This window comes from Ranitomeya variabilis, chromosome 2 (assembly GCF_051348905.1).
Source record: "Ranitomeya variabilis isolate aRanVar5 chromosome 2, aRanVar5.hap1, whole genome shotgun sequence".
Taxonomy (NCBI): domain Eukaryota; kingdom Metazoa; phylum Chordata; class Amphibia; order Anura; family Dendrobatidae; genus Ranitomeya; species Ranitomeya variabilis.
Genome location: NC_135233.1, coordinates 993,586,987 through 993,599,089, shown reverse-complemented (window position 1 = coordinate 993,599,089; position 12,103 = coordinate 993,586,987).

Sequence of the window (12,103 nt, the reverse complement as noted above, 5' to 3'; positions counted from 1 at the left end):
TGATTATGAAAAAACATATATTTGGTAGATGCTACTGGACAGGCGCTGCCGGTGCCATCTTGGTGGAGACAATTTTTGTTTCCTCTAGCAAATTGGCGCTGGCACCATTTTGAGAATTAATTTTTTTTCATAATCAATGTATATGGCTAAAAAAAACAATTTAATGCACATTATACATGCGGCTCATGCTGCAGTGCCTGCCTGCTTAAGGTGATTTTTATTTTTGAATACATGTAATGAGTATGTAAAATAGGGGATAGGTCACTAAGGGATCAGTGACCGGTCATAAGCCATCAGTATGAATAATCAGAGCACCACATGAAGACCCCCCCACAGTCCGCCCTGAAGCATTAGCATATCATTAACTCAAAACTGAATATAAAGATTAAACAACAACCACAAGACAAGCCAAAAGGAGACAAAACGGCAATGTCAAAATTGAGATAAAAATCTGTTTAAAAAAAGAAAAAAAGTAACCTTTTAGCCTCTGTGATATTTGACCAACATTAGAATAGATCATTGTGATGACACAGCATTTTATCTTAACCCCTTAGTGACAGAGCCAATTTGGTACTTAATGACCGAGCCAATTTTTACAATTCTGACCACTGTCACTTTATGAGGTTATAACTCTGGAACGCTTTATCGGATCCCACTGATTCTGAGATTGTTTTTTCGTGACATATTGTACTTCAAGTTAGTGGTAACATTTCTTCGATATTACTTGCGATTATTTATGAAAAAAACGGAAATATGGCGAAAATTTTTAAAATTTTGCAATTTTCAAACTTCGTATTTTTATGCCCTTAAATCAGAGAGATATGTCACGAAAAATAGTTAATAAATAACATTTCCCACATGTCCACTTTACATCAGCACAATTTTGGAAACAAATTTTTTTTTTGTTAGGGAGTTATAAGGGTTAAAAGTTGACCAGCAATTTCTCATTTTTACAACACCATGTTTTTTTTAGGGACCACATCACCTTTGAAGTCATTTTGAGGGGTCTATATGATAGAAAATAACCAAGTGTGACACCATTCTAAAAACTGCACCCCTCAAGCTGCTCAAAACCACATTCAAGAAGTTTATTAACCCTTTACGTACTTCACAGGAACTGAAACAATGTGGAAGAAAAAAATGAACATTTAACTTTTGTTTGCAAACATTTTACTTCAGAACCATTTTTTTTTATTTTCACAAGTGTAAAAACAGAAATTTAACCACAAATTTTGTTGTGCAATTTCTCCTGAGTACGCCGATACCCCATATGTGGAGGTAAACTGTTATGATCCTGGTGGTAAGGAACACATGAACTGACCTGATGGGTAAACCAAAAATAAGAACAAGCTCTGGGAATGTGGGAACTTTACTGACCGCAATCCTGATCCTATCAACACACACTATAGGCAGCCATGGAGCGTTCCTGACTTGGCCTAGACGCCTCTACACAGCCTGAGAAACTAGCTACCCCTAGAGAGAAACAAAGCCTCACTTGCCTCAGAGAAATTTTCCCTAAAGTGTAGGCAGCCCCCCACAGATAATAACGGTGAGTTAAGGGGAAAGCACAAACATAGAAATGAAAACAGGTTTTAGCAAATGAGGCCTGCTAATAACTAAATAGTCAGAAGATAGCAAGGAATCTGTGCGGTCAGTAAAAAATACTACAAAAATTATCCACGCAGAGAATACAAAAAGACCCCCACACCGACTCACGATGTGAGGGGCGCAACTCTGCACCCCAGAGCTTTCCAGCTAGGAATCAAATAGCATATAAGCAAGCTGGACTGAACTCATCATATACTGAGAAACATTTTCAAAAAAACAATGAGCAAAAATGGACTAGTATAAACTTAGCTTCACCACGAGGAGACAGGTCACAAGGGAAGTCCCAGAGAGATCTGAACCAGTACTGAATACAACGACAGCAGGCAACAAGTAAAGGTCCAGATGGAGTTAAATAGGCAGCAAGCCTAGCAGGAAACAAGGCAGCTGGAGTCCAGCTACAGACCAGCCGTAACACTCAAAGCCACCAGAGGGAGCCCATGAACAGAACTCACAAAGTACCACTCATGACCACAGGAGGGAGCCCGAGAACGGAATTCACAACAGAAAACCACTGTTTGGGCGCACCGCAGAGCTTGGAAGTGAAGGAGTGCCGTTTGACTGTTTCAATGCAGAATTGGCTGGAATTGAGATCGGACGCCATGTCGCGTTTGGAGAGCCCCTAATGTGCCTAAACAGTGGAAATCCCCCACAAGTGACAGCATTTTGGAAACTAGACCCCTTAAGGAACTTATCTAGATGTGTGGTGAGCACTTTGAACCCCCAAGTGCTTCACAGAAGTTTATAACGTAGAGCCGTGAAAATAAAAAATCGCATTTGTTTTCACAAAAATGATTTTTTCGCCCACAAATTCTTATTTTCACAAGGGTAACAGGAGAAATTAGACCACAAAAGTTGTTGTGCAATTTCTCCTGAGTACGTCGATACCCCATATGTGGGGGTAAACCACTGTTTGGGCGCACCGCAGAGCTTGGAAGTGAAGGAGCACCATTTGACTTTTTCAATGCAGAATTGGCTGGAATTGAGATCGGATGCCATGTCGCGTTTGGAGAGCCCCTGATGTGCCTAAACAGTGGAAACCCCCCACAAGTGATACCATTTTGGAAACTAGACCCCTTAAGGAACTTATCTAGATGTGTGGTGAGCACTTTGAACCCCCAAGTGCTTCACAGTAGTTTATAACGTAGAGCCGTGAAAATAAAAAATCGCATTTTTTCTACAAAAATGATTTTTTTGCCCCAAAATTTTTATTTTCACAAGGGTAACAGGAGAAATTAGACCACAAAAGTTGTTGTGCAATTTCTCCTGAGTACGTCGATACCCCATATGTGGGGGTAAACCACTGTTTGGGCGCACCGCAGAGCTTGGAAGAGAAGGAGTGTCGTTTTACTTTTTCAATGTAGAATTGGCTGGAATTGAGATCGGACGCCATGTCACGTTTGGAGAGCCCCTGATGTGCCTAAACAGTCGAAACCCCCCACAAATGACACCATTTTGGAAACTAGACCCCTTAAGGAACTTATCTAGATGTGTGGTGAGCACTTTAAAACCCCCAGGTGCTTCACAGAAGTTTATAACGTAGAGCCGTGAAAATAAAAAAATCGCATTTTTTCCACAAAAATTATCTTTTTGCCTCCAAATTTTTATTTTACCAAGAGTAACAGGAGGAAATGGACCCCAGAAGTTGTTGTACAATTTGTCCTGAGTACGCCGACACCCCATATGTGGGGGTAAACCACTGTTTGGGCGCATGGCTGAGCTCGGAAACAAAGGAGCGCCATTTGACTTTTCAATGCAAAATTGACTGGAATTGAGATCGGACGCCATGTCGCGTTTGGAGAGCCCCTGATGTGCCCAAACAGTAGAAACCCCCCAAAAGTGACCCCTGTTATGATCCTAGTGGTAGAGGATCTCAGAAGTTCCAGCTAAGTCCGCAAACACAAAAACCAGCTCATAGGGAGGTGGTAACTTGGCTGACCGTATATCTAATCCTAGCACAACAACTAGAAGTAGCCGGGGAACGTACCTACGTTGATTCTAGACGTCTCGCACCAGCCGGAGAACTAACTAACCCTTTCAGAGAAAATAAGACCTCACTTGCCTCAAGAGAAAGGACCCCAAAGTTATAATACAAGCCCCCAACAAATAATAACGGTGAGGTAAGAAGAAAAGACAAACGTAAGAATGAACTAGATTTAGCAAAGAGAGGCCCACTAATTAATAGCAGAAAATAGGAAGGAGACTTATACGGTCAGCAAAAACCCTACAAAAATATCCACGCTGAAAATCCAAGAACCCCCGCACCGACTAACGGTGTGGGGGGAGAATATCAGCCCCCTAGAGCTTCCAGCAAAAATCAGGAATCACATTATGAACAAGCTGGAACAAAATAGAAGCAAAGCGAATAAACAAAAATAAGAAAGCAGGACTGTCATGGTTCCCAATGGCAGGGGAACGTCAGGACACATAAATAACGGACGAGCTCTTGGGTGATGGAATCTCGAGCTGACCGTGAGCTAAACCTACCACACAACTAATAGTGGCTGGGGGGCGTGCCTAAGTTTTATCCCTAGACGTCTCTCGCCAGCCGGAGGACTAACTAACCCTAGTAGAGGAAAAAACAGACCTGGCTTACCTCTAGGGAAATTCCCCCGAAAAGGAGACAGAAGCCCCCCACATATATTGACGGTGAGTTCAGAGGAAAAGACATACGCAGTATGAAGGTAGGTTCAGCAAAGCGAGGTCCGCTTACTAGATAGTAGAAAGATACAAAAGGGAACTGCACGGTCAGCTGAAAACCCTTTTAAAATACCATCCTGAAATTACTTTAAGACTCATGTGTCAACTCATGACACCGGAGTGGTAATTTCAGCCCACAAGAGCTTCCAGCTACAGAGAATGATATAACTGTAAACTGGAACAAAAAAATGCAAACAAACTTAGGACTAAGAGTCCAACTTAGCTGATCAGTAGTCTAGGAGCAGGAACATGCAACAGAAAGGCTCTGGTTACATTGATGGCCGGCAAGGCAATGACTGAAGAGCAGGAATAAATAGGAACTCCCCACTACTGATGAAAACAGGTGAACTGAGAAAGAAAACACACCCGAGTCACCAGTACCACTAGCCACCACCAGAAGGAGCCCAAAAGCAGATTCACAACACAGGACTTAGCTTATCTTGCAAAGAACAGGATACCAGGAGTCAGGAGCAAACAGACATAGACTGACTACATCGATTCCAGGCACTAGACTGAGTTTCCAGGAAGTCTAAATAGGAACACCCAAGGCCTAACGAACCAGGTGGGTACCAACCTGGAGAAAGATGATCCAAGTGTAATACCGCCAGTGACCACAAGAGGGAGCCAAGAAACACAGTTCACAACAGTACCCCCCCTTTAAGGAGGGGTCACCGAACCCTCACCAAGACCACCAGGGCGATCAGGATGAGCAGCGTGAAAGGCACGCACCAAATCGGCCGCATGAACATCAGAGGCGACCACCCAGGAATTATCCTCCTGACCATAGCCCTTCCATTTGACCAGATACTGAAGCCTCTGTCTAGAGAGACGAGAATCCAAGATCTTCTCCACCACGTACTCCAACTCGCCCTCAACCAAGACCGGAGCCGGAGGGTCAACAGCAGGAACCACAGGCACAACGTACCGCCGTAACAGAGACCTATGGAACACATTGTGAATGGCAAATGACACCGGAAGATCCAAACGAAAAGACACCGGATTAAGGACTTCCAAAATTTTATAAGGACCAATAAAGCAAGGCTTAAACTTAGGAGAGGAAACCTTCAGAGGGACATACCGAGAAGATAACCAAACCAAATCCCCAACACGAAGTCGGGGACCCACACCGCGGCGGCGGTTGGCAAAACGCTGAGCCTTCTCCTGTGACAACTTCAAGTTGTCCACCACATGATTCCAAATCCGCTGCAACCTATCCACCACGGAATCCACCCCAGGACAGTCAGAAGGTTCAACATGACCCGAGGAAAAACGAGGATGAAAACCAGAGTTGCAGAAAAATGGCGAAACCAAAGTAGCGGAACTAGCCCGATTATTGAGGGCAAACTCAGCCAATGGCAAGAAGGTCACCCAATCATCCTGATCCGCAGAAACAAAACATCTCAAATAAGCCTCCAGCGTCTGATTGGTTCACTCCATTTGGCCATTAGTCTGAGGATGAAAGGCAGATGAAAACGACAAATCAATGCCCATCTTAGCACAAAAAGATCGCCAGAATCTGGACACAAACCCTACAAAAATATCCACGCTGAAAATCCAAGAACCCCCGCACCGACTAACGGTGTGGGGGGAGAATATCAGCCCCCTAGAGCTTCCAGCAAAAATCAGGAATCACATTATGAACAAGCTGGAACAAAATAGAAGCAAAGCGAATAAACAAAAATAAGAAAGCAGGACTTAGCTTATCTTGCAAAGAACAGGAGACCAGGAGTCAGGAGCAAACAGACATAGACTGACTACATCGATTCCAGGCACTAGACTGAGTTTCCAGGAAGTCTAAATAGGAACACCCAAGGCCTAACGAACCAGGTGGGTACCAACCTGGAGAAAGATGATCCAAGTGTAATACCGCCAGTGACCACAAGAGGGAGCCAAGAAACACAGTTCACAACAGACCCCATTTTGGAAACTAGACCCCCCATGGAACTTATCTAGATGTGTAGTGAGAACTTTGAATGCCCAAGTGCATCACAGAAGTTTATAATGCAGAGTCGTGAAAATAAAAAAATATTTTTTTTCCCACAAAAAAGATTTTTAGCCCCCAAGCTTTTATTTTCACAAGGGTAACAAGAGAAATTGGACCCCAAAAGTTGTTGTCCAATTTGTCCTGAGTATGCTGGTACCCCATATGTGGGGGTAAACCACTGTTTGGTGCGCATGGCTGAGCTCGGAAGGGAAGGAGAGCCGTTTGGAATGCAGACTTTGATAGAATTGTCTGCTGGCGTTATGTTGCGTTTGCAGACCCCTAATGTACCTAAACAGTAGAAACCCCCAACAAGTGACCCCATTTTGGAAAATAGACCCCCCAAGGAACTTATCTAGATATGTGGTGAGAACTTTGAATGCCCAAGTGCTTCACAGAAGTTTATAATGCAGAGTAGTGAAAATAAAAAATATATTTTTTTCCCACAAAAAAGATTTTTAGCCCCCACACTTTTATTTTCACAAGGGTAACAAGAGAAATTGGACCCCAAAAGTTGTTGTCCAATTTGTCCTGAGTATGCTGGTACCCAATATGTGGGGGTAAACCACTGTTTGGGCACACGGCAGAGCTCGGAAGAGAAGGAGCACCATTTTGGAATTCAGACTTTGATAGAATTGTCTGTGGGTGTTATGTTGCGTTTGCAGAGCCCCTGATGTACCTAAACAGTAGAAACCCCCCACAAGTGACCAAATTTTGGAAACTAGACCCCCTAAGGAACTTATCTAGATATGTGGTGAGAACTTTGAATGCTCAAGTGCTTAACAGAAGTTTATAATGCAGAGTAGTGAAAATAAAAAAATATTTTTTTTCCCACAAAAGATTTTTAGCCCCCAAGTTTTTATTTTCACAAGGGTAACAGGAGAAATTGGACCCCAAAAGTTGTTGTCCAATTTATCCCGAGTACGCTGATGCCCCATATGTGGGGGTAAACCACTGTTTGGGCGCACGGCAGAGCTCAGAAGGGAGGGAGCACCATTTGACTTTTTTAGCGCAAAATTGTCTGTCGTGTTTGGAGACCCCTGATGTACCTAAACAGTGGAAACCCCCCAATTCTAACTCCAACCCTAACTCCAACACACCCCTAACCCTAATCTCAACCCGATCCATAATCCTAATCACAAGCCTAACGATAATCACAACCCTAACCCCAAAACAGCCCTAATCTCAACTCTAACCATAACCCTAATCAAAACTCTAAATCCAACACACCCCTAACACTAATCTCAACCCTAACCTCAAAGCTAACCCTAATCCCAATACACCCCTAACCCTAATCCCAACCCTAACCTTAACCCTAATCCCAACCCTAACCCTAATCCCAACCCTAATCCCAAACGTAACACTAATCCCAACCGTAACCCTAATACCAACCCTAATCCAAACACTAACCCTAATCCCAACTCTATACCTAACTTTAGCCCCAACCCTAACCCTAACCCTAATTTTAGCCCCAACCCTAGCCCTAACCCTAACTTTAGCCCCAATCCTAACCCTAAATTTAACCCTAGCCCTAACTTTAGCCCCAACCCTATCCCTAAGGCTACTTTCACACTTGCGTCGTGTGGCATCCGTCACAATCCGTCGTTTTGGACAAAAAACGGATCCTGCAAATGTGCCCACAGGATGCCTTTTTTGCCCATAGACTTGTATTACCGACGGATGGCCACACGTCGCGTCCATCGTGCACTGGATCCGTTGTGTTTTGGCAGACCGTCGTCACAAAAAAAGTTCAATGTAACCTTTTTTTTGTACGTCGCATCCGCCATTTCCGCGCATGCGTGGCCGTAACTCTGCCCCCTCCTCCCCAAGACATAGACTGGGCAGCGGATGCGTTGAAAAACTGCATCCACTGCCCACGTTGTGCACAATTTTCACAACGTGCGTCGGTACGTCGGGCTGACGCATTGCGACCGCCCCGTACCGACGCAAGTGTGAAAGAAGCCTAAGGCTACTTTCACACTAGCGTCGTACTCGGCCCATCGCAGTGTGTCGGGCCGACGTACCGACGCTAGCGTTGTAAGCGCTGCACAACGGGTGCAGAGGATGCTGTTTTTTCAACGCATCCGCTGCCCCATTGTGAGGTGCGGGGAGGCGGGGGCGGAGTTCCGGCCGCGCATGCGCGGTCGGAAATGGCAGACACGTCGCACAAAAAAAGTTACATGTAGCGGTTTTTTTGTGCCGACGGTCCGCCAAAGCACGACGCATCCGTCGCACGACGGATGCGACGTGTGGCAATCCGTCGCAATGTGTCGCTAATGCAAGTCAATGGAGAAAAAAACGCATCCTGCAAGCACTTTTGCAGGATGCGTTTTTTCTCCAACGACGCATTGCGACGGAAGCCAAAAAACGCTAGTGTGAAAGTAGCCTAACCCTAACCCTAGCCCTAACCCTAAATTTAGCCCCAACCCAAGCCCTAACCCTAACCCTAGCCCTAACCCTAACCCTAGCCCTAACCCTAACCCTAACCCTAGCCCTAACCCTAGCCCTAACCCTAACCCTAACCCTAGCCCTAACCCTAGCCCTAACCCTAACCCTAATTTTAGCCCCAACTCGTCTCTCCTGCCGGCCGGCATATGGCAGCAGATGGCGGGCGCACTGCACATGCGCCCGCCATTTTCTTTGCAGAGGAAGAAGCCGGCCGGCAAGAGGAGACGCAGGAGGACCCGGGGACACCGGGTGAGTATAATAGGGTCCCCGAATCCCCCTATTTCTCTGTCCTCTGATGTGCGATCACATCAGAGGACAGAGAATTAGAGATCGCTTTTTTTTTTTTTCGGTCGCCGGTAAACAGCTAATTACCGGCGATCGCAAAACAGCCAACAGGGGTCTGTAAAAACCGACCCCGATCATGTTCTTTGGGGTCTCGGCTACCCCCGGCAGCCGAGACCCCAAAGATCTTCCGGGTGCCGGGCGGCGGGCGCACTGCGCATGCGCCCGCCATTTTTTCCCGGAAAAAAGATGGCAGCGCCCATCGGGAGCCACGAGGAGCACCGGGGGAGATAGGTGAGTATTGGGGGGCTATTGGGGGCCATCGGGGACACTATTTCTCTGTCCTCCGATGTGCGACCACATCGCGTTTTTTTTTTTTTTGTTGCGACCGCCGGTAAACGGTTAATTACCGGCGATCGCAACTCGGGGGTCGGTTAAACCCCCCGAATCATGTTCTCTGGGGTCTCGGCTACCCTCGGCAACCGAGACCCCAGAGAAAATCCGACTCTGGGGGGCGCTATTCACTTTTTCCACAGCTGTGGTTTAAGTACCCTTAGCGGCCGCCGTTAAAAGGCGTATCGGCGGTCGTTAAGGGGTTAATTAACCAGACGTCTATTTTCAGTAAGTCAGGAGGAATAGACTGTTATGTATGTTTACTTTTGAATTTATGCGTTTGTTCTTCAGTTGGTCAAGAACCATACACTGTTTTTTGTATGAGTCTCAAATGTTGATTTTTGATATTTTTGAATGGCTAATGTTTTCCTCTTCTATCAGCTCCTACAACTTATTGTCTGCTACCTTAGCAAGACAGTGATTTAGGGTCATTGAACAATGGTTGTTTGTTTTATATGTTGAATGACCATTGACCATTGCGTGGGTCCAGTGGCTTGAAGAACAGTTGTGAACTACAGTATAAAATGAGGATATGCACCTCTATATCAACATATATCCAGAGATCCAGTACAAATCCACAGCCAGGAACACTCTAAAAGACATCAGCCAAGAGGTCATGGCTCCATCTCGAGGGGCACTGGTTTGACATTCTGCAGGATGCCAGCTTCTCCATTGAGCATAACTGAACCATGGATATGTTTGGTGAGGTCAGGATTTGGATCCGCCAGTCACCTGAGCCCATGGATACCTTTGGAAAAGCCAGGATTGGGACCCACCGGTCACCTGTTTCCATGGAGATGTTCTGAGAAGCCAGGATGTGACCCTCTGGTCACCTGGCCTTTTATCTCAATGTACTGTCAGCTTCCTAAGCTTGTCACTACCTCCTCTCTGTGCGTATTACATGTGGGGATAGTTGGCCCTGGAAGCTCAGGAGTCACAGTTGTTCTAACCACGGCGAGTCAGCGGAAAGGTGAGGCTATAATTTTGTACCATCTTGGGTATTGTGCTGGGATTGTTCTACATGTTATTTGTCTGGTTTACCCTCACTCTTACCCTTATGCCCATGCTAAATTGAGAGCAGGCATTCTGTGCGATGATTCCTGGTTCATGCAGTTTAGGTTTGTGGACTAGGGCACCAGCTAACCCCCCGTGTCTCCACAATCATCAATATCAGTTCATTTGGGTGTATCTCCACCAATCAGCTGTTACAAGTTTTGGCAGAGGCTACGTTTATGTAAACCGTGTATTTCAGAAATAGTTCATCAATATGTAAGTGTCACACCCCAGGTAACCGGTTGTTACAGTGATGTTGCCTTCCCTTCGGGGGGGGGGTTGATGTCATGCTTGGAGGGAAGGAGGATTCCCTTTACCAGGTAAAGCACCTACATTCAACACATTCTGAGTCCAGGCCAGAAGGGGGAGCTCTGAACCTGGATTCAGGGGAGCTTCCCCCAGATATATGTATTCTGGTCTGGAGGAGGAGTTAGACAGTTGTTCAGAGACAGTGGAGGAGAGAGGACTGAGAACAGTCAGTGGGGCCGTGCAGCCACGTGTGAGCTGCAGTTCCAGGAATGGAAAATAACCTAAAGGGTTGGAATGTAGTGAGCATCTGAGGAAAGGAGCAAAGGAGAAGGAAAGGGCTTAGAGGGGAACTGTGACCGGGCACCTTCTGAGCCAAAGCGCAGGAATCGGACACCGGGAGCCTGAGGTTGTGTTGAACTCTAGGTCGCACAGCAGAACCGAAGGGTAAAGGACTTTATATAATTTGCCCACACCTGAAGGTGCAGCAGTACATGAAGAGGTCGTGATAGAGACCCTATAAAAAGGCTTGCACTGCCCACCATACGGGTAACTGTCTCAGGACAGGAGAGAGGACTTTGTCAGGGAGCCACAGGCAGCAAGGTCCTCGCATACAAGCGCGAGCAGGAAGGCTTACGGACCTCACCTGGGAGAGGGATCCACCATTGCCTCTAGGCCGGCCGGACCACTTTACCACCTGTTGCTGGTACCCTGGACTGTGGCCTGATTCAACCAGTAACCCAGGTAAAGACATTACAACCCTGTGTCCTCCATTTATTTGCCAGCATCTACCACACCATCCCTGCCCAGCACACCGGGAGCCTTGGGGACCCAGCTTCACCTGTGGGAAGCGATACCATCTTGTTGCCGTACCATCACCCCCAGAGGACCCCTTAAAGCAGCGTCGGTCACCCCTGACCGAGTACAGGTAGCGTCACAAACCTTTATTATTTTACAACTTCCTTTAAAAACTGTTCCCCTTTTACTTGGGCGCCCAGGGCCACGGACCAGGTTGCCGCCACCGTGACCTCTCCTTTAACGACGATCGGACCTGGTACCGAGTACCCCTAGGCCCTGGCGGGTGACTCATAAGCCCTGGATGACGCCTTTAAAGTGAAACTGTCACCAGTTTTTTTCTTATATAACTTACTGGTACCACCTTTCAGCTCCAAGTGATAACATTCTATAATGCTGTACATATGACTTCAAGTTGCCCTGCAAAGCAAAAAAAAATCTTTTAAAATACCTACAGGGCAGTCCGGTCCAAAGAACGTTGCTATTCTTGGTCGGGTGCTTCCTCTGCTTCGTGTGGATGACGAATCCTACGTCATCCACAGTGTCCCCCTTCTCACTTCCCTCTGCCTTGCTGAGGGCAGACCAAAGTACTGAGAACGA